This window comes from Dendrobates tinctorius, unplaced genomic scaffold (genome assembly GCF_039654945.1).
Source record: "Dendrobates tinctorius isolate UK_male_01 unplaced genomic scaffold, ASM3965494v1 ptg000031l, whole genome shotgun sequence".
NCBI classification, from domain to species: domain Eukaryota; kingdom Metazoa; phylum Chordata; class Amphibia; order Anura; family Dendrobatidae; genus Dendrobates; species Dendrobates tinctorius.
In genome coordinates, this window is record NW_027361699.1 from 24,303,807 (window position 1) to 24,326,892 (window position 23,086).

Genomic DNA, 23,086 nt, shown 5'->3' on the forward strand with positions numbered 1-23,086 from the left:
AACGAAACCACAAAATCTTAACATTCAAGTGTTTTGTTGTGGATTTTTCACTACACATAGTATTTCGTCATTAGTGTTAATAGTTACGTTTTACTAAGCCAGTTTTGCTGTTAGACAGTTTTTGATCATCTCCCCCCATGGTGTGCACTTTTAAGAAGTGAAATCCTGCTGAGGATTTTTCATGTAAAGTTTTTTTGTTTTTTGTTTTGCTACACAAGTGTACAGATTTTTTTTTTTTGTGCCGGCACTGTACAGTGGACACCAGCCAAACAAACTGACTGCAGTTCCTCAAATCTGTACCTTTTGAAGCTACGATTTGTTACCTAGGTGTCCATAAACCTACATAATATATAGTTGTCTGCTGTCACTAAACCCATGATTACAATAATGACATAGTCAGTTTCTGCCCTTGATCTGACATCCAGTACATGAAAGGTTCTTTTTTGCGTTTTTGTAATGTTTGCATTGATTTATTGATCTATCTGATTTATTGATCTACTTTTATATTCAGTCACCCCTCTAAGATGCATATTGCACTAGATGTACAGTGATAGTGGACTGATGTAGGCCCTTTAACAGTTTATACTAATAATGTACATTTTACTGAGAAAATTGTTCTTCTTTCAGATGCAAATGAGGGGGCTTTGGGCACTGTTGGCCCCTTCTCGGTTATCATTTTGGGGATTTTTCACCCTAGCTTCCTCTTCTTTTGATTGATAACGCTTGCTTGCCCAGGTTGAACTCTGCCTGTACTCGGTCTGCATGTTTAAAGCCGCTTATCAGTGTAGTGAGCAGCAACCACAGAGATGAGCATGGGAGACAAATGTACCCGTCCACAAAGTGCGCACTGACACTGTGCGCCGGGTGGGCTCAGGCAGTGTCTGTGCACTCATGCAGGCAGAGTTCCTCTGGGCAAGCAAGTACTGTCAGTCAGAAGTGGGGGAAGTTCGCTTGTTGGAGCAGCTTTCCTTCTGTCCCTACAGGATGGATATTTTACTTTCATATACTTCTATACAATGCTTATGGGCACTGACGTACAAAGTACCTGCAACTGCCGCTCTGGGTCACACTGGGTTCTGCAAACACGGCTCGGGGGACACCGCTTTAGCAATTTCCAATTTAACATTACTATGCAAGTTGTATTCGATTTACTGAGACTTGCATGTCAAATGCAACAACTGTGCAAGTTATGGGGGAAATGATTATTTTAACTTGGCTAATTGTATGTCGTTTGACCCGTTAACGTTTTATTAGTAGCCACCAAACCCAGATGTATAGTAGTAGTCTTACACATTGTTAATGATTCAGAAGTGCTCTTTCAAAGTCCTGTTTGTGTTATGTCCCAGAATAAAGGCGTTAAATGTAGTACATTCCCAATCTGTGCACGCCTTCCATTATCTCCAGGGTTGCACAAAATGGATAGAAGAACCTTTTGTATGATGGTCGTCTTCCATGAAATGTTGTGCATAGGATCGTTCCTTGAAATGAATACCATTCATGCTCTTTAGCAGAAGCTATTGTAAGGTAGCATGTTGTCTACGTCATTACTGTGACTCCTCATCAATTGACTTTCAAGCAAATGTCTCGAAAATGTTCTCTGCTTTAGTTTTTTTCTTCTAGCTACTGGGTGACCATTAATAATACTGTATGTTGTCCACATGTACAATTTGGATACAAATCTTGTTGAAATTGAAGGTAGAAGTAGGCTTATGTTTGGTGACAAGGTGTGGGTGAATTGCATGGCCACATTTAAGCGGAGTATATTACCGATGTTATTTTTACTAATTTACTGTCTTCTGTAAAAGTTCATGGAGATGCAGAGAGCTGCTTCTCAGCAGCAATGGTGCACAACCTGAGGCCCGTGATGCCATTCTGTGCGACCCCCCCCCCCCCCCGACCACAACCAGCAACACACACACCCACAAACACAACACACACACTCGCACTCACACACTCTATCTATCTACCTACCTACCTATCTATCATTGAGGAGCCCATGACTCAGTTGTAGATTATGGCAATTGTGCAACATTAGGCAGTAAGCACAAAACCCATGACCTATTGACTGGAGGACACAGACATACCGTAAGTGGGCCTCTGTGCAGGAAACATATATGGGCAATCCAATAGCTAACCGTAATGCACAATTCCACCTGCTTTGTAGGTGGTTATGAGCCCCTTACCTTTTGGGCCCCTGTGCGACGGCACCAATGTTATGTCCGTCCCTGGGCCTATAGAAGAGAGCCATGAGCATATGTCACCTTTCACATATTCACACAGTTATTTTTTCCGAGGATTTAGAAGCTGATTTTACTGCAGATTCACATTGAAAAATGCTTCAAATACTGGTTTTAATGTTCAAAATAACGTGAAAAAAACCTGCACTGTGTGCCCTAAAGGAGCTTCTGCCATTCAACTCAATTGGAAATTTAATCCGAGTATTTGATGCATTTTTTCTGAGGATTTAGGAGCAGAAGCTATTTCTAAATCAAAAACCTGTGAACTTATCATTAGAGTGTGGCTTTCTGGAGGCGATAGTCCTGTAAATAGGATTTTGTACTCGTCACACATTTATGGTATATACTTTTGATATGTCACAGAAGGTAATGCTCTTTTAATTTCTTTATGCGGACCCTGGATTGGTTCTTTATGACAATGTGGCCCTTGGACCAAAAAAGGTTGTGCACACCTGCATTAGACTATGGGACGAGTATGCCGACGCCAACTGGGTCAGCCAGACATTGGTCTTTATATGGGGGCTTAAAAAAAAAAATCTAGTCTAGGTAGAAACTTGAAAGAAAAATTCTTGTTGTCATAGAAAAACTTTAGGCAGTTAAAGAATAGGTATTTTTTTGATGGGGCATTCCTGTAAATGAGGACGTTCTTAAAATGGCCACATCATGGAAGTGGATGCAGGGCTGGGTAGCAGTAGTAGTTTTTGTGAAATTAAAAAGTAACGATTTTTTTACCCGGCTCAGCAGCCACTATGCCATTATGTGGCCAGTTTAACGTCCGAACACTGTTGTATTTAAGAGGGTTTTCTGAAGCATTTCCTTATGCCCTATTGGTGCATGCGTTTGTGCAGAATTCACTCCTTATTTGACAAAAAATGGTGTTGGCAATTTTGCTAAAGGAAAAAAAAAAAATTGTCTCCACCAGTAGCATCTATCATCGATCCGAATTGTGATACTGTGCAGGCACGGCCAGCGCCATTTTGAGGAAGAATTTTTTTTTTTTTTTTTACCAAAAGTATCGGTCCTGGATCTTGCTCACTGCCACCCTCCGTGCCCATCCACTCCACTTACGAAGCACCATCTAGAGACTCCTATACAGTTTCAAGATGGATGAAACGTTGCCCAAACAATTTCTCCTTCCGAACATTTTACCCACAGACACACTCCAGCAGCCAGTAAAGTTATATGTGCTGACAATGGTTGGCTCCATGAACTCTAGTAGAGCAATAATGAATCAAATAAAGTAGTAATTTGCTCTACTGTAACCTAGTACTATGGAATGCCCTGAATCATCCCTTCTAACAAAAGTTGGTAAGATTGCTCTCCCTCCCTGTGCACAACATCCCCAGTCACTCTAAGCTTTCTGAGGATCACAGGCCATGTCCCCCATGACAATGTTCAGAGCTCACTGCTGGCTCAGCTGTTGGAAGCATAGACCAGAAATCTCTATTCTCTGTGCTTTTGAAGGGTCTATATGTAGCAGGTGGTAAGGAGTTACTGGCAGGATATAAGGAGCTGAATATCTCATCACCATGCCTCATGAACATAGTAGAATTCTATCAGCAAGTAAATAATGAAGTATTGTAATTTCCAATTTTAACAATGTTTTAATAATTTGTAGCCCAGAAAGCCCTTTTAAGTGCAACAATTCACACAACTTTTCATACAGTTGTACTCAAAAGTTTACATACCCCAGCAGATGTTTTGCTTTCTTGGCCTTTTCTCAGAGAATATGAATGATAACACCAAACCTTTTTCTCCACTCATGGTTTGTTTATTGTCAAACTACTGTGTTTTCTCTTTTTAAATCATAATGACATCCCAAAACATTCAAATGACCCTTATCAAAAGTTTACTTACCCCATTTCTTAATACCGTGTATTGCCCCCTCTAACATCAATGTCTTTTGTGGTAGTTGTGGATGAGGTTCTGTATTTTCTCAGTTATGTATTTCCACTCTTCTTGGCAAAAAGCCTCCAGTTCCTGGGCTGTCTAGCATGAACTGCGCACTTAAGATCTTCCCAGAGTGGCCCAATGATATTGAGGTCAGGAGACTGAAATGGCCACTCAAGAACCTTCACTTTGTTCTGCTGTAGCCAATGACGGGTCAACTTGACCTTGTGTTTTGGATCGTTGTCATGTTGGAACATCCAAGTACGTCCCATGCGCAGCTTTCGGGCTGATGATTGCAAATTTGCCTCCAGTATTTTCTGATAACGTGCTGCATTCATCTTTCCTTCAACTTTGACCAAGTTTCCTGAGCCTTTGTAGCGCACACATCTCAAAAACATTGGGGAGCCACCTCCGTGCTTTACAGTAGGAATGGTGTTCCTTTCATCATTGGCCTTGTTGACCTCTCTCTAAATGTAACGTTTATGGTTGTGGCCAAAAAGTTCAATTTTGGTCTCATCACTTCAAATTACCTTGTTCTAGAAGTTTTGAGGCTTGTCTCTGTGCTGTTTTGCGTAGTCGAGATACTGTGTTGCATTTGAGCAGTAATGGCTTTCTTCTGTTGACTCGACCATGCAGCCCATTTTTTTTCAAGTGCCTCCTTATTGTGCATCTTGAAACAGCCACACTGCTAGTTTTCAGAGAGTCCAGTATTTCAGCTGATGTTATTTGTGGGTTTTTCTTTGCATCTAAAACAATTTTCCTAGCAGTTGTGGGGTAAATTCTTGTTGTTCTACCTGACCGTGGTTTTGTTTTTATAGAGCCCCTGATTTTCCATTTGTTAATCACAGTTTGAACACTTCTGACTGGCATTATCAATTCCTTGGTTATCTTTTTGTATCCCTTTCCTGTTTGATTTGTTTTTCCCGTAGATCTGTTGACAATTCTTTTGCTTTCCCCATGACTCACAATCCAGAAATGTCAGTGTCTGGATGAAAGATACAAGAGTCTGTCTGGATCCCAGAAACTCACTCACCTTTTATGCACACACACAAACAGGTAACAGGTGAGGATGTTACCTTCAGTAGCCATTCAAACCCATTTGTGTCAACTTCTGTGCATGTTATCAGGCCAAAATCACCAGGGTATGTGAACTTTTGGTCATTTGGATGTTTTGGGCTGTCATTATGATTTAAAAAGAGAAAACACAGTAGTTTGACAATAAATGGCTTCACCCAACCACTAACCAGGAGTGGAGAAAAAGGTTTGGTGTTATCATTCATAATCTCTGAAAAAAGGCCTAGAAAGCAAAAATTCTGCTGGGATATGTAAACTTTTGAGCACAACTGTATCACAAGATCTAAATAGTCTCGCTTGTCTTTTAGACTTTTTACAGCAAATTTATTCTAGTTCTAGCCCATAAAAATGACTCTTTTGAATTAGATAATATACTCTGGCTCATATCTGCTCCTATTTGCGTTTCCTTTAAAGGAGCTGTCCAGTCTTTTGATTAGTCTGCAGTCCCTTTCTGTGGCTGCACACTCTTGAATCCTTACAGCGAGATCAGTCAGTCATGTGACCACACGTCTGCCATTGGTATATTTCTGAACACGTTCCAGTCAGACGTGCTCGACTCTCGTCAGCAATACTGGCGATATCTGACGATTCACAAGTCTGAAGTCACAGTCATTTCAGACTTTTATCAGACCAGACAATCCCTTTATGTCCAGTGTATAATCCCTGTGCTTGATGTCTCCTGATGGAGTGATTGTTTCCTTGCTAATGTTTAACTGCTTGAAAAGGAAAGCGGTCTCCTTAGTACAAACAAATGCGATTTGGTGCATGTGTTATCAGGGCTCCAGCATGGCCTTATTGTGGTCGCTAACTTATCTCTGAGCTGTTGCACTTTATCTGGTTGCAGTGGTTGCACCCTCTTATCGGTAGTGATTAATTCCAGCCATAGATCAGACCCCCTTCACTCAAGTGGCAGCTAATAGAGGCTGGCACCATCTACATCATTGTGGAGAGAGGACATGCAGATAATAACAAGGTTACTAACTTAGAGGAATTCACTCGTGAACATGAGTGAAAATGCTGCAGGTCAGCATTGATCAAGACCTACTTGGACTACAAGCATTGGTTCCAAAGCATAATGCTAGCTTTGTAGTTAAGGGGGTTGTTCAATGTATTTATTAATTTATGATAATGTATATTCAGCAGCTCTAACTGTTGTGACAGAAAGCGATATTGTCCTGATCCGCTCCGCAGTCAACTCTTAAATGTATTATAGAAATGTTTCCTTAGGCCTCTTTCACACTTCAGTGCATCAGTTCAAATCCGCCAAAAAGTTATAAAAGCGGATTTGTTTTTAACTGATGTGAACGGATGACACAGGATCCGTTTTTAGACGGATCCTGAAAATGAGGAAGTTTAAAGGAAACGCTGGCTGGGAAGGAGAGAGAGAGAGAGAGAAGGAGAGAGAGAGAGAGAGCTCCGCCAGAGAAAAAAACGTTACAAGCTCCGTTTTGAAATTTTTGAGGATGGTGACGGACAGCAACTTTTGGCGGATCCTCACAAAAAACGGATGCAACGGACAGCAATCCGTCACAATCCGCCATTAATGCAAGTCAATGGGAAAAAAACGGATCCTCAAAAAAAAATTGAGGATCCGTTTTTTTTCAAAACCTGGCGGATTGTGACTGATTGTAAAAAACGGAAGTGTGAAAGAGGCCTTAAAGATAACTCTCTCTCTGTCTCTGTGTGTGTGTATGTATGTGTATATGTATGTATGTGTATGTATATATATATATATATATATATATATATATATATATATATATATATATATATATATATATATATATATATTATATTCGTTCCAAAAGCTGGCCACTCTCCACAGGGAGAAACGTTCCCCTTATGGCTTTGAGACAAATGACTACTGCCTTTCCCTCTTACCTGTCTGCAGTAGCGCAAAAAAGATGAAGGGTGCATCTGCCCACATGTGCCCAAAACTCTTATGTCTGGCCACATCCCAAGCCCTGCTCCTCCAGACATAAATGGAAAAATTCAAGAGTAGATTGCCATAGTTCCAACGATTTAAGGATATTCACAAGACTGTATACACGCGTTGGGAGTCCTCGTTTAATGACAGAAAAAATCCACAATGGTGACAGAATTAACTTGAATCTGACAAAAGTAATAAAAAATCAAAAATCTATTAAACTGAGCAAATGAAAGTCACATTGCTTTTCAAGCCATGCTTCCACATAATTTTAAAAAATAAATAAAACACCTGATAGGCCTGGACAGAAATGATGGTACCTTTAACTGTAATATATTGTTGCACAATCTTTTGAGGCAATCACTGCAATCAAATGATTCCTGTAACTGTCAATGAGACTTCTGCACCTCTCTATAGATATTTTGGCCCACTCCTCAAGAGCAAACTGCTCCAGTTGTCTCGTGTTTGAAGGTTACCTTTTCCAGACGGCATTTTTCAGCTGTTTCCAAAGATACTAAATAGGATTTAGGTCAGGGCTCATAGGAGGCCACTTCAGAGTAGTCCAATGTTTTCCCCTTAGCCATTCTTGGGTATTTTTAGCTGTGTGTTTTGGGTCGTTATCCTGTTGCAAAGCCCATGACCTGTGAATGAGACCAAGCTTTCTGACATTGGGCAGCACATTTCTGTCTTGAATCCCTTGATAGTCTTGAAGTTTCATTGTACCCTGCACAGGTTCTAGACACCCCGTGCCAGATGCAGCAGAGCAGACCCAGAACATAACAGAGCCTCCTCCATGTTTCACAGTAGGGACAGTGTTCTTTTCTTGATATGCTTCATTTTTCCGTCTGTAAACATAGAGCTGATATGCCTTGCCAAAAAGTTCTATTTTTGTATCATCTGTCCATATAACACTCTCCCAGAAGCTTTGTGGCTTGTCAACATGTAGTTTGGCAAACTCCAGTCTGGCTTTTTTATGATTTTTTTTTTTTTTTACAATGGTGTCCTCCTTGGTCGTCTCCACTTTGGCTCATACAACAGATTGTGCGATCTGACACTGATGTTCCTTGAGCTTGAAGTTCACCTTTAATCTGTTTACAAGTTTTTCTGGGCTCTTTTGTTACCATTCGCATTATCCTTCTCTTTGATTTGTCATCAATTTTCCTCCTGCAGCCACGTCCAGGGAGGTTGGCTACAGTCCTATGGAGCTTAAATTTCTGAATAATATGTATAACTGTAGTCACAGGAACATCAAGCTGCTTGGAGATGGTCTTATAACTTTTACCTTTTAACATGTTTGTCTTTAATTTTCTTTCTAATCTCCTGAGACAACTCTTTCCTTCGCTTCCTCTGGTCCATGTTGAGTGTGATACACACCATGTCACCAAACAGCACAGTGAGTATCTGTATCCCTCTATACAGGCCCACTCACTGATTCCAAGATTGTAGACACCTGTGATGCTAGTTAGTGGACACACTGTGATTTAACATGTCCCTTTGTCACATTATTTTCAGGGGTACCATCATTTCTGTCCAGGCCTATTTCATGAGTTTTATTTTTGTAATAATTCTGTGGAAGTGTGAGCAGGTTGCGGGATGCAGTAACAGACCAGAGACAGAGCAAGGGTTAACGTATTTTGCTTTAACAGATATGTTCTCCACGCAGGGAGATAGGGGGTAGAACAGTGATAGTGCAGGTAGTAGGTAATAAAGGGTATGCAGTTTGGACAAAATGCAGGGGAGCAATGATGGTAGCAGTTCTTAAGGCATCACTTATCCGATCCGGCGACTTCCAGATTGTAGAGTCCACAAAACAAGAGTTGGCGCCAACAACTGTTAGCGCGGGATTAATCCAATGTAGTCCTGAAGACAATGACGAGCTGCGTCGAGTTTCTGGTGTCTCCTGCGGCATTCTCATTCCAGCAGGTGCTGTGGAGGGTAAGGCACAGGCCGTAGAAATGTCGGAGCCCAACGTGGCACGACAAACATTCATCGGGGGTCAGTATTCAGTTCACGGTCACGCACCCGGTACTTCTTAGGCGGCACGCGCGCAGTACTCACGAGCCCAGAGTGTTTTGCACCTTGCGTTACGGGGGGGCCAATGGGCACACGGTGTGTCTCAGTTCAGTCTCTGCGGGTGGCAGCAGGGATCCTGGAGCACGTGCCTGCGCTGTTACGGTGCTCGAGGGACGGAGCACTCACCTCCCCCTGCTGCGCGCTGCCTGTTTCTGCACGCGCTTCTGCTTTTTTACATTAGACATGCTTTTTGCTGCCAAGTGAGAAGGTTGGTTCGGTTCTTTTCCTTTTCCCCCGGACAACAGAGGAGACAGCCCTGATGTTTCTGGAACCGGCGCAAGAAAGGTACCCCTAGCCCGGTCCTTCTGCTTACAGAAGCATTGTTGAAAAGCAATGTCTGACTTTCATTTGTTCATTTTCATAGATTTTTTATTTATTACTTTTGTCAGATTCAAGTTATTTCTGTCACCATTGTGGTATCTTCTGTCATTAAACGAGGGGTACCAGCAATTTTGACCACGTGTGTAATTAACCCACTGAAGATCGTCTTTACTTGTATCAATAATTTCTAAGCTTCAAGTTTCTGAAGTCTTATAATATTTTAATACAGCACCAATTGCAGATGTTGTCTGGAAGTCCATCACCTGGCGTGCCTTTCTCATTGTTACCTGCCAGCTTTCAGCACAGTGAAATAAATGTCACAACATCAGATATTACAATACTTGGGAACTGAATAAACACGGATTCCCTGATAATGGTGTCAGTGGGACTGTCCTCTTACAAGCAGGGACGTCCTACAGGATCCTAGAGAGTGGGTGTGGTAAGTCCAGACAGGGAGCATTTCAGCTTCCTTGCACACAGCCCTTTGTCTCTCACTATGTAGGGCAGGGGCACAGATCTTCACATTTTTAATGCTGCTTTGAACCTCAGAAAATATGGAGGACGATGTGCAGATGTGTCAGCGCCACATATCTGCCCAAACTTTCATTTGCAGTGCCAAATGATTATTAAATGATAGCACACAATTGAGCATTATAGGAATTCATAGAATGTCAGGGAAAAGTTGGCTCCGGTTACCCTGTGACCACATCCTATAACAACGCATCACTTGTTCATGAATTCCTTATCACCTTGTGTTCTCACAGCAAAGCAGTTTTCTTATTTTATCCTGTTGATGTAGAATGGCTGCGAAAAAGCACATGGATGGAAGCTATGTATTCCATCAGTTACCTACTGTACGATAAATGGAGTATGTCTGTACATCTTGGTAAGGACTAAATACAAGTACCGAGCCGTGCGCTGGGTGATGGTTATAGTATACAGTTTGTAGTCATCGCATTGGATGTTGTTGTCAATGAAAAAAATACGTAAAACAACTTTTTATGGAAGCAATGTTTTTTTATTTTACTGACTTGATAAAACACAAGCCACATTTTCCCACTCCCAGCTTCCAAAGAAATAAGATATTCAATATTTTTTATGTACTCTTAAGGCCTGTTTAACACTTTGCCATCAGTCAAAATCCGTCAATTTTTTTTTTTAAAAAAACGCATCCACCAAAAAAAGGGGCGGATCCGTTTTTTCCTCCATAGACTAACGTTAGTAGCGGATTGTGACTGATGGTTGTCTGTCTCACCCGCTTTTTGATGGATCCACCAAGATTTTAGCGGGTCCCGGGCGGATGAAACGGACCCTGCAATGTTTTTTTGGCTTGGCGGACCACTATTTGTAGCTGCGCATGCCCGGCCGGGAGCTCTTTTAACCATTTAATACCATTCCAGGAGCTCTCTCCCGCGATGTCACCTCCATCCTCCCACGAGATCGCGGCCACCACCGACCTCCCGCGATGTCACCTCCGTCCTCCCGCGAGATCGTGGCCACCACCGACCTCCCGCGATGTCCCCTCCGTCCTCCCGCGATTTTGTGGCCGCCGATGTCCCCTCTGACCTCCCGCGAGCCGATCTCACCACCGACCTCACACGAGATCGCGGCCGCCGATCTCACCACCGACCTCCCGCTAGCCGCCGTGACGACCACGGGCCCTTTAAATCACGCCGCTCCACGGATCTACGTGGTCCGATGTCATCCAACATCACTAAACGGAGACGGATCAGTTTCTTTCATCCTTTGGCGGATTTCAGCTGACCGCCAACGACGGAGGTATGAAACAGGCCTAAGGCTATGTCCTCACAATCGGATGTAGATGTGACAGCAGACATATAGCCGGATGAGTGTAGGTCCCATCAGATGCCTGCCTACACATAGTCTCTGCCCGCACACATATTTTCTGCCCACACACTCTTCCTCCTGCCTTTATGTAGCATTTTTCGCACACACATCCGCAGCAAATCCGCAAACCTTTTCTCCTGCGGTTTTGCTGCGGATTTGCATGACCCAATGGAAGTCAATGGGTGCAGAAACGCTGCAGATCCGCAAAAAGAATTGACATGCTGCGGAAAATAAAACGTTGCTAATCCGCGCAGATTTTTCCTCAGTATGTGCACAGAAATTCTGGATTCCTATTGATTAACATTGGTTGGGCACATGTTGCGGATTGGCCTGTGGAATTTTCCGCACAGACTCTGCATCTTTTGGCAGAAAACGCAGGCCAAAATGCTTGCAGATTTCTTGCAGATTGTCATGCGGTTTTTGATGTGCAGATTTGCCTTACTCAATGTATAGTCAATGGGTGCAATAAATACTACATTTCCTCACAAAGAATTGACATGCTGCGGGAAAAAAAACTCGCAGCAAATCTCAAATTCCCATTGACTATCTTTGGTACTGTACTACACTGCGGATTTGATGCAATTCCGCGCGTCCAAAAATGCTGTGGAAACGCATCAAAATCCGCAACGTGTGCACATAGCCTAATGCTATTAAAGGGAATCCTTCAGCAGGTTTTTGCTACAACATGTGAGATAGCAGGGCAATGTAGAAAAAGAGACCCTGATTCCAACGATGTACAACTTAGTTTACTGGGTGCAGCAGTTGTGACACAAAGTTTTTAGATGTAGCAGAGCTCAGAAAGCTAGCCCCACCCACACCAGGCTCCCTATGTACGTAGTCTGACAGTGAGCTGGTCGAACCAGATCTCCTGTGCACTGCGGTCCCATCATTGATAATCTCCTGGTGATAAGACATTCATTGTATAGAAACAGCACACGGCCTTATAAGTGACACATCACTAAAATCAGTATATCAGCCCCTACCTCATGCTGCCCTCAAATTACAATTACATAGTAGAAACCTGTTGATAGATTCCCTTTAACACATTTTTCATGCCTCTCAGTGAACTGCATACATTTTAAAATACATTAAAAAATGCCTATAAAGGGCAGAATTTTTTTTTTTCTGTGCCGCACCTTTTCCCTTACCCAACTAAAAAATAAATAAAGCTTCTTTTTGGCAAATGTGTTGTGAAAAAATAAATAAATTTAATTAATGAACGCTCAAACACTTTTTTCGCTACGTTATTACTAATATTTTTCAAACTTCTAAAATATGAGAAATGTTGTGATTCCCATATTTTCCAGTCTTAGACACTTGGGGCAGCAGCTGCACACCTGCTAAGGAGAAATAGTACAAGCGAGCATTACTATGGCTGCAAAGGTGGGCAGTAACTGCTGTTGTCGTGTCTCTCCTCCCTTTTGGGTGGATCGAGGGAGGATAACATTTGGATTTGCGGTGAAGCGCCATTTTGTCAGTGACTCCACTGTGATCTAAATGTGTGCACATAAATTGCTGATACTCAGGACCAGTGAACATCTTCGTGTGATTTCTCCGGTCCTGGGGATGAGTGGAGCAAAAAACATGGCGCTCGGCTGCCCCTCCGGCCCCAGCACAGAAGACTGACCCTTCTCTTCTATTCCCGACATGTGCCGTCTGTGCTTGGGGGTAAGTGTGGTGAAGTGGCACACAAGCAAACAGAAATGGCAGTCCCCAGTAGTTGCATAAATATGAATTGAAAACATTACACTAAAGTTTCATTTTTTTTTTACATGTTATCAAACACATTATTTATTAACAATAAAAGTGATACGTTAGCTTTTTAAAATGACTAAGATATCATGATGCAGAAAAGTGTAACTTGACGCCTAAGTACCATATACAAACTCAGTGCTGTTTGTTGTGTGGTCAACTTTCTACATTGTGACAGCTTTCTGGTCTATTAGGCAACCAACTTGACAGACGGTCCGTACACAGGAGCGCTCACTCATCTGAGTGAGCCACTGCTAGTCATTTCTGTTGGCATCTTATCTCTGGAGAGCAAAAGGATCAGCGGTCGGACTGGCAGTAGTTGTGATAGTCTCTGCTTCTCTGGTGTAGATGAAGCAGTGGTCAGATAGCTAAACTGTATATAACCCCACTCACACCCCTTACTAGCAGCTCCCTGTGTACAGTGTCAGATGTTTCTCAGGGGTGGGGTAACTGTTTAGCCTGACTGCTGTGCACAAGAGGTGTAGTCAGGCAGTAATAATCTCCTTCTGATAACACGGATTGTATTGACACCACAACATACAACCTAATAAGTGACACCTCCCTGGTAAAAAAAAATTCTGTGTCCTAAACTCCCAAAAAGGAGTGTAGCAATATGACCAAATTGCGGTGGAAAGTCCCTGCTCACACTGGCTGTATCAGTCCATACCACAGCAGTGTACTTTGAGCATGAACGGGTGGTTAATACAGGAAATTATCTATCTCTTTGTACCGTGTTAGCCAGTGGATAAAAAAATATTTAGCTTTGAGAGTCCTCATTGGTTGATACCTTTTAATGGCTAAGGCTATGTGCACACGGTGCGGATTCTGTTGCGGATCCGCAGCGTTTCTGGCCCTGCGGGTCCGCAGCAGTTTCTGCTGCGTTGTACAGTACCATTCTTTGCAATGGTATAACCAAAAACTCTGTGCACATGCTGCGGATTTTTCCGCGCGGATTTGCTGAGGGTTACAATCCGCAGCATGTCAATTCTTTGTGCGGATTCCGCTGCGGTTTCACACCTTCACCATTGTGAGGTGTGAAACCGCAGGGCCAAACCGCAGGCTAATCCGCAGGTAAACCGCAGGTGTTTTGACCTGCGGATTTTTCAAAATTCGTCCTGAAAAATCTGCAGCACTTCCAACTACATGTGCACATAGCCTAACTGAAAATATGGTAACAAATTGCAAGCTTTCGAGACTTCTCAGGTCTCTTCATCAGCTAGACTAATACAAAATCTGAAGAATCACATATTAATGCATTATACAGTACAGTAATAATGCAATAGATAAGACAAGTGACGTGAAGCAGAGCAATCATGATGAGAGAGTGATAAACAGTTGTGGCCATAAATATTGCAACAGTTCATAGAGAAGGAGTGTGTATGTTTTAAAGTCGTCTGATTGGGGTCTGGTTCTGTGTTGGGATGCCCCCACAAAAGGTCTGAGGGGCAAATTCCTTAATTGATGTAAAAAGACATAAATCCATTCCTGCTTCAAGTGTGTCAAAGGTCGTCACGAATTTATGCTCCCAAACTCTTCTGTCTCTCTGAGATTTGAAATTACCTTTTAATGCAAGTAATTTCATGTCTATGGTGCTGTGATCAGGCATACAAAAGTGATTGGCCCCAGGTAGAGCCGTTGTTTTTTCTCTTATTGTATGGCGATGAAAATTCATCCTTGTTCTCATTTTTTGCCCTGTCTCCCCCACATACAGACCCCCCAGTAAGACATTTAGTACAAATAATTAAGTACACCACATGAGATGTGATGCAGCTGAAAGTACCTGGGATCTTGTAGTCCTGATGTGAGTTGGGGATCTTTATCTTGTCTGTGGTCATTATAAATGGACAGGTTTTACATTTTTTTCTTGTTGCAAGGAAAGGTTCATGTACAGTGGGGAAAAAAAGTATTTAGTCAGTCAGCAATAGTGCAAGTTCCACCACTTAAAAAGATGAGAGGCGTCTGTAATTTACATCATAGGTAGACCTCAACTATGGGAGACAAACTGAGAAAAAAAAATCCAGAAAATCACAATGTCTGTTTTTTTTTTCATTTTATTTGCATATTATGGTGGAAAATAAGTATTTGGTCAGAAACAAGCAATCAAGATTTCTGGCTCTCACAGACCTGTAACTTCTTCTTTAAGAGTCTCCTCTTTCCTCCACTCATTACCTGTAGTAATGGCACCTGTTTAAACTTGTTATCAGTATAAAAAGACACCTGTGCACACCCTCAAACAGTCTGACTCCAAACTCCACTATGGTGAAGACCAAAGAGCTGTCAAAGGACACCAGAAACAAAATTGTAGCCCTGCACCAGGCTGGGAAGACTGAATCTGCAATAGCCAACCAGCTTGGAGTGAAGAAATCAACTGTGGGAGCAATAATTAGAAAATGGAAGACATACAAGACCACTGATAATCTCCCTCGATCTGGTGCTCCACGCAAAATCCCACCCCGTGGGGTCAGAATGATCACAAGAACGGTGAGCAAAAATCCCAGAACCACGCGGGGGGACCTAGTGAATGAACTGCAGAGAGCTGGGACCAATGTAACAAGGCCTACCATAAGTAACACACTACGCCACCATGGACTCAGATCCTGCAGTGCCAGACGTGTCCCACTGCTTAAGCCTGTACATGTCCGGGCCCGTGTGAAGTTTGCTAGAGAGCATTTGGATGATCCAGAGGAGTTTTGGGAGAATGTCCTATGGTCTGATGAAACCAAACTGGAACTGTTTGGTAGAAACACAACTTGTCGTATTTGGAGGAAAAGGAATACTGAGTTGCATCCATCAAACACCATACCTACTGTAAAGCATGATGGTGGAAACATCATGCTTTGGGGCTGTTTCTCTGCAAAGGGGCCAGGACGACTGATCCGGGTACATGAAAGAATGAATGGGGCCATGTATCGTGAGATTTTGAGTGCAAGGGCATTGAAGATGAAACGTGGCTGGGTCTTTCAACATGACAATGATCCAAAGCACACCGCCAGGGCAACGAAGGAGTGGCTTCGTAAGAAGCATTTCAAGGTCCTGGAGTGGCCTAGCTAGTCTCCAGATCTCAACCCTATAGAAAACCTTTGGAGGGAGTTGAAAGTCCGTGTTGCCAAGCGAAAAGCCAAAAACATCACTGCTCTAGAGGAGATCTGCATGGAGGAATGGGCCAACATACCAACAACAGTGTGTGCCAACCTTGTGAAGACTTACAGAAAACGTTTGACCTCTGTCATTGCCAACAAAGGATATATCACAAAGTATTGAGATGAAATTTTGTTTCTGACCAAATACTTATTTTCCACCATAATATGCAAATAAAATGAAAAAAAAAAACAGACAATGTGATTTTCTGGATTTTTTTTTCTCAGTTTGTCTCCCATAGTTGAGGTCTACCTATGATGTAAATTACAGACGCCTCTCATCTTTTTAAGTGGTGGAACTTGCACTAATGCTGACTGACTAAATACTTTTTTTCCCCACTGTAGCTGTTGGAGAGGACAGAGAGCTTCTGACAATGATGCTTCTTAAACTTGGGGGCTGCCTAAAGCACAGTAGTGGGGGGTCTGGAAATATGGATTGTATTCGGGCATCTTTTTGTAGTAAAGGTTGTAATTTCCGTGCATCTCCCCTTAGCACCTCCAGATTTGGATTGTAGGTTACTACTAGAGGCACCCGATTTATTTTCTTCTTCAGCTTTGTAATGTAGCAGGTGATTCCTTGATATTCTGCTGTCTCTTGTAATTTGGTTTTGAATTGTTCTTGGATGGTAGCCCTGATTCAAAAAGGTCTTTCTGAGGCGACCAAGGTGTTCATCTCTGTCCATGGGGGTGGAACATATATGATTTGTATCTGATGGTTTGGCTGTAGACAATACAGTTTTTTGTGTTTTGGATGGAAACTGTCCCATTTTGAGGTATGATGGACGGTCGATTGGCTTCTGATACAGGGATGTCTCTATTTCATTGTTTTGTAGCTTAATGATGGTGTCCAAAAAGTTAATTTCAGTGCTGGAGTAGTTGAGTGTTAAGTTGATGGTGGGTTGAAATTGACTAAACTGTTCATGGAACATCTTTAACTATGGCTCAGACTCTGTCCAGATGATTAACCCCTTTGCCCCCAAGGGTGGTTTGCACGATCATGACTGGGCCAATTTTTACAATTCTGACTACTGTCCCTTTGAGGAAATAACTCTGGAACGCTTCCATGGATCCCGGTGATTCTGATATTGTTTTCTCGTGACAGATTGTACTTCATGTTAGTGATAAAATTTCATTGATATAACTTGCGTTTTATTTGTGAAAAAAAACGGAAATTTGGCGAACATTTTGAAAATTTCTCAATTTTCCAACTTTGAATTTTTATGCCCTTAAATCACAGAGATATGGCACACAAAATACTTAATAAATAACATTTCACTTACAGGGGTTGGACAAAATAATGGAAACACCTGGAAACATCAACAAAAGTTAGTTTAATATGTGTAGTTCCACCTTTTGTGGTGATTACAGCCTCAATTATCTGAGGTATGGATTCATACAAGGTGTGAATTGTTTCCATTCTTAAGTTAAAACACCCTCCAGTTCTTTGAGCGACGATGGCGGTGGAAATCGACGTCTAATTTGAATCTCTAAAATCGTCTGGGGATTGTGGGGGCCAGATGAGATGCTCAACTTCATTAAAATGTTCCTCGTGCCATGCTTTAACGATTCTAGCTGTATGAATTGGTGCATTATCATCCTGAAAGATGGCGTTCCCCTCCGGGACCAGTGCTTGAACCATAGGATGCACTTGGTCGCCCAAAATGCCTAAATAATCGTGGCTGTTAATTCTTCCATGAAGAGATATCATTGGCCCAGCGGATCTCCACGAAATAGCACCCCAGATCATCACAGAACCTCAGCCATGTTTTACGGTTGGGAGAACGCAGTCTGGATGGAATGCTTCTTTCGGCTGTCTCCAAATGTACACTCGGCCGGAGGTCGGAAATAGGGTAAACGATGATTCGTATGAGAATATCATGTTTCCACTGCTCGAGGGACCAATTCTGGAGGTTTCTACACCACTCTAAACGCTTGGAAACATTTGTCATTGAGAGCAGCGGTTTTCGAATTGCAGCTCTTCCGTGGAATCCAGATTTGTGCAGCTCCCGACGAACAGTTTTCGTGGAAACTGGGTTCTGTAGGTGTTCATTGAGCTCAGCAGTGATTTTCGGAGCCTTGGTCTTGCGATCCTCTCTCACAATTCGCTTTAAAGTCCGACGGTCTCTCTCAGTCAACTTCAACTTTCGGCCGGACCTGTTCTTTGCTGCGGACGTTTTTCCTTCTCTTTCAAACGCAGTCATTACTTTGGAGACAGTATCTCTTGTCACGCCAAGCATTCGGGCACTTTCTGTTACACTAGCGCCTGCCATACGAGCACAAACAATTTGGCCTCTTTGAAAATCCGAGAGGTATGCCATTGGTATCAGGTTTTCATCAATGTTCGTACAATTCTGCAAAACAAACAGTTAATTTACATACACATATCACATAACACAAATAATCAACTACAAAACATTACCATATGTCACGGTTTGCATGTTTATAACATGTTCGTAGATTATGATGCCAAAACATTAGGTGCTTCCATTATTTTGTCCAACCCCTGTGTGTTTACTTTACATCAACACAATTTTGGAACAAAAAATTTTTTTGGTTAGGAAGTTATAAGAGTTAAAAGTTGACCAGCGATTTCTCATTTTTGCAACACCATTTTATTTTTACGGACCACATCACATTTGAAGTCACTTTTAGGAGTCCATATGATAGAAAATACCCAAAAGTGGCAGCATGCTAAAAACTGCACCCTTTAAGGTGCTCAAAATCACATTCAAGAAGTTTATTAACCCTTCAGGTGCTTCACAAGAATTTTTTGAATTTTTTTTTAAAAAAAATGAACATTTTTAACTTTTTTTCACAAAAATTACTTCAGGTCCAATTTTTTTTATTTTACCAAGGGTAACAGGAGAAATTGGACTGCAAAAGTTATTGTGCAATTTGTCCTGAGAAAGCTGATACCTGATATGTGAGGGGAACCACTGTTTCGGAGCCTGGCAGAGCTCAGAAGGGAAGGAGCGCCGTTTTACTACTTCAATGCAAAATTGGCTGGAATTCAGATTGGACGTCATGTCACGTTTGGAGAGCCCCTGATGTGCCTAAACAGTGGAAACACCCCAACAGTGACCCCATTTTGGAAACTATACCCCCCAAGGAACTTATCTAGACATGTGGTGAGAACTTTGAACCCACGAGGGCTTCACAGAAGTTTATAACGTACAGCCGTACAATTAAAAAATCATATTTTTTCCACAAAAATGATCTTTTCACCCCCAATTTTTATTTTCCCAAGGGTAACAGGACCCTAAAACTTATTGTGCAATTTGTCCTGAGTACGCTAATACCCCATATGTGGGGGTAAACAACTATTTGGGCGCATGGCAGAGCTTGGAAGGGAAGCAGCGCCATTTGACTTTTTTGGCTGGAATTGAGATTGGACACCATGTCGCATTTGGAAAGCCCCTGATGTGCCAAAACAGTGGAAATCCCCCCACAAATGACACCATTTTGGAAACTAGACTCCCCAAGGAACTTATCTAGATGTGTCGTGAGAACTTTGAACCCCCAAGGGCTTCAAAGAAGTTTATAATGCCCGGGTGTGCAAAGAACAAAATCATATTTTTTCCACAAACATGATTTTAGTCCCCAATTTTTTATTTTCCCAAGGGTAACAGGAGAAATTGGACCCCAAAAGTTGTTGTCCAATTTGTCCTGAGTACGCGGATACCCCATATGTGGGAGAAAACTACTGTATGGGCACTTGTCGAGTCTCGGAAGGGAAGTAGTGACGTTTTGGAATGCAGACTTTGATGGAATGGTCTGCGGGTGTCATGACATGTTTTGGAGTGCCTCTGATGTGCCTAAACTGTTGAAACTCCCCACAAGTGGCCCCATTTTGGAAACCAGATCCCCACGGAACTTATCTAGATGTGTGGTGAGCACTTCAAACCCCCAAGTGCATCACAGAAGTTTATAACGCCCCGGACGTGAAAATAAAAAAATCTTTTCTTTTTTTTTCCACAAAAATGATATTTTTGCCCCCAATTTTTTATTTTCCTAAGGGTAACAGGAGAAATTGGACCCCAAAAGATGTTTTGCAATTTGTCCTGAGTAGGCTGATACCCATATGTGGGGTTAAAACACTGTTTTGGCGCATGGCAGAGCTTGGAAGGGAAGGAACATCATTTGACTTTTTCAATGCAGAATTGGCTGGAATTGAGATCAGACGCCATGTTGCGTTTGGAGAGCACCTGATGTGCCCAAACAGTGGAAACCCCCCAATTCTAACTCCAACCCTAACCCTAATCTTAGCCTTAACCCTAGCCCTAACTCTAACCCTAATGGGAAAATGGAAATAAATGCATTTTGTTTTTATTTTATCTTTCCCTAACTAAGGGGGTGATAAAGGGGGGTTTGATTTACTATTTATGGCGGGTTTTTATGTTTGGCAGCTGTCACACGCTAAAAGACGCTTTTTATTGTAAAAATAGTTTTTGCATCATCACATTTTGAGAGCTATAATTTTTCCATATTTTGACCCACAGAGTCATGTGAGGTCTTATTTTTTGCGGGACAAGTTAACATTTTTATTGATATCATTTACGGGCACGTGACATTTTTTGATCGCTTTTTATTCCGATTTTTGTGACGCAGAATGAACAAAAACCAGCATTTCATGAATTTCTTTTGGGGGTGTGTTTACACTGTTCTGCGTGCGGTAAAATTGATAAAGCGGTTTTATTCTTCAGGTCAGTACGATCACAGCGATACCTCATTTATGTCTTTTTTTTATGTTTTGACGCTTTTATGAAATGAAAATAATTTTATATCTAAAAAAAAAAAATTTTTGCATCGCTTTATTCTGCGAGCTATTACTTTTTTATTTTTTCGCTGATGATGCTGTATGGTGGCTCGTTTTTTGCGGGACAAGATGACATTTTCAGTGGTACCATGGTTATTTATATCCGTCTTTTTTATCGCGCGTTATTGCACTTTTTGATCAGCGGTATGATGATAAAGCATTTTTTGCTTTGTTTTTTAAGGGGTTCGCTAAAGGGGATAACTAATGGGACAGTTTTATAGGGCGGGTCGTTACGGATGCGGCGATAATAAATGTGTATTTATTGGGTTTTTTTTTTGTTTATTTCCAAAAAATGAATTTATTAAGGAATTAATATATATATAATATAATTATTTTTTTTTTTTTTTAATTATTTTTACACTTTTTTTTTTTTTACTTTATTACATTGTCCCAGGGGGGGACATCACTGTCATGTGTCAGATCGCTGATCTGACACGTCACACAGTGTTGTGACTGACCGTCCATCTGACAGGCGCTGCAAAAGGCTTCCTCGTATTTTCGCTCTGCAGGCAGTGAGGAAGCCGCCTCCCTGCAGGGATGGAGGCCCCCAGAGCAGCGCTGCACATCGCGCTGCTGCGGGGGTCTCAGGGAAGCAAGGAGGGAGCCCCCTCCCTGCCGATGCCAGGGGTTAACGTGCCGGGGGCTGTCCGTGACCGCCCCTGACACATAGTGCCGGGTGTCAGCTGTGATAATCAGCTGACACTCGGCCGCGATCAGCAGCGCTCCCCCCGTGAGCGCTGCTGATCGCGGTGACATACTATCACGTCCCCGGTCATAGGTCCCGTGGACGGGATAGTACCTCAGATGTCAGGATGGGGTTAAATATCAATGTTGCCGTAGTAGGCCAGAGGCCTGATAGGACATGAGGAAAAAGTCACTTTCAAGCTTGGCCATGAAAACATTTGCATACCGTGGAGCCATTTTACTTCCCATTGCTGTGCCATTCTCCTGTAGATATATCTTGTTGTCAAATTCAAAGTAATTGTGGGTGAGGATGAATTTTATAAGTTTCACCACAGCATCAGCATCATTCCCGGTGTTTTCCATGAAGAATTTGCAGGCATTTAATCCATCCTGGTGTGGGATATTGGAGTACAAAGATTCCACATCCATAGGCCAGGATGGTTCCTTCTGGTAGAGGCCTTATTGATGCTAGTTTATTCAATAGGTCAGTTGTGTCCTGAATGTAGCTCGGTGTATTCTTTACCAGTGGTTTAAGAATACTCTCTCTCCCCATCCAGATACCTGCTCAGTACATACACCCAGTGTACTTACACCCTGGGTGTATGTACACAGAGAATAGATGTGTAGGTGTAGGTGTGGCCGAAAATTGTCAGAATCTAAAATCTCCAGGGTGTGAGAAGTGTAAGAGAAGGTGAGGAAAACTAGTTTACCATATTTATATTCTAATGTTCTGGTCTACATTCCTGATGTGATAATGTCAATGTTATATATTCTCCACAAAGGAACAGGGGTCTCCTCTTTTGACAATCTCTATTTGTTCTGGGGGTCCCTTGCTGTAAGTTAATCACTGTTGTCTTGCTAGGACCCCTAGCCATCAGGAAGTGTACACATACTACTTAAGCTCCCCCAAAAGGGAAACTTTGCGTTTTTAGCTCATCCAGATCAATGTGTTGTCTTGTGTATTGCAGGACTGCGCTGTCCTCCAGACTGAGAGAATGCTCTTTGTAACCACTCTGACCAAGAGAGGAGGATACCACATTGGAATCCAGATTAACTCCGTATTCCCTAATGGGGTATACAAAATAATGATCGGCTGTTCTCATTGGTGGGTACAAGTCTAGATGCAGGGGCGAACGTTTCGGACGTAACATTGGTCCAACCTGTGTGGCCGCACAGGGGCACGAGATAAGGGGGTCAATTTCTATCTCCAAATCTGGTGCTATTTTGCATTTTTAGGAGCTCTTGGGTTGCAAAGGGTCCATATATTGTTATTGCACAGGGGCCCTTTTCTGTTTGTCTGCCAGTGTCTAGATGCATGTGTTTTGAT

General features: G+C 42.3%; 1 long non-coding RNA gene across 1 annotated transcript in view; it reads left to right on the top strand.

Annotated features, from left to right (window-relative positions):
- Nucleotides 1-23,086, top strand: part of LOC141086304 (uncharacterized) — a 200,897-nt gene that overhangs the window by 156,428 nt on the left and 21,383 nt on the right. The window contains exon 3 of the long non-coding RNA XR_012231575.1: nt 22,728-22,864. This is a non-coding gene — a long non-coding RNA (uncharacterized lncRNA). The remainder of the gene's footprint in view (nt 1-22,727; nt 22,865-23,086) is intronic.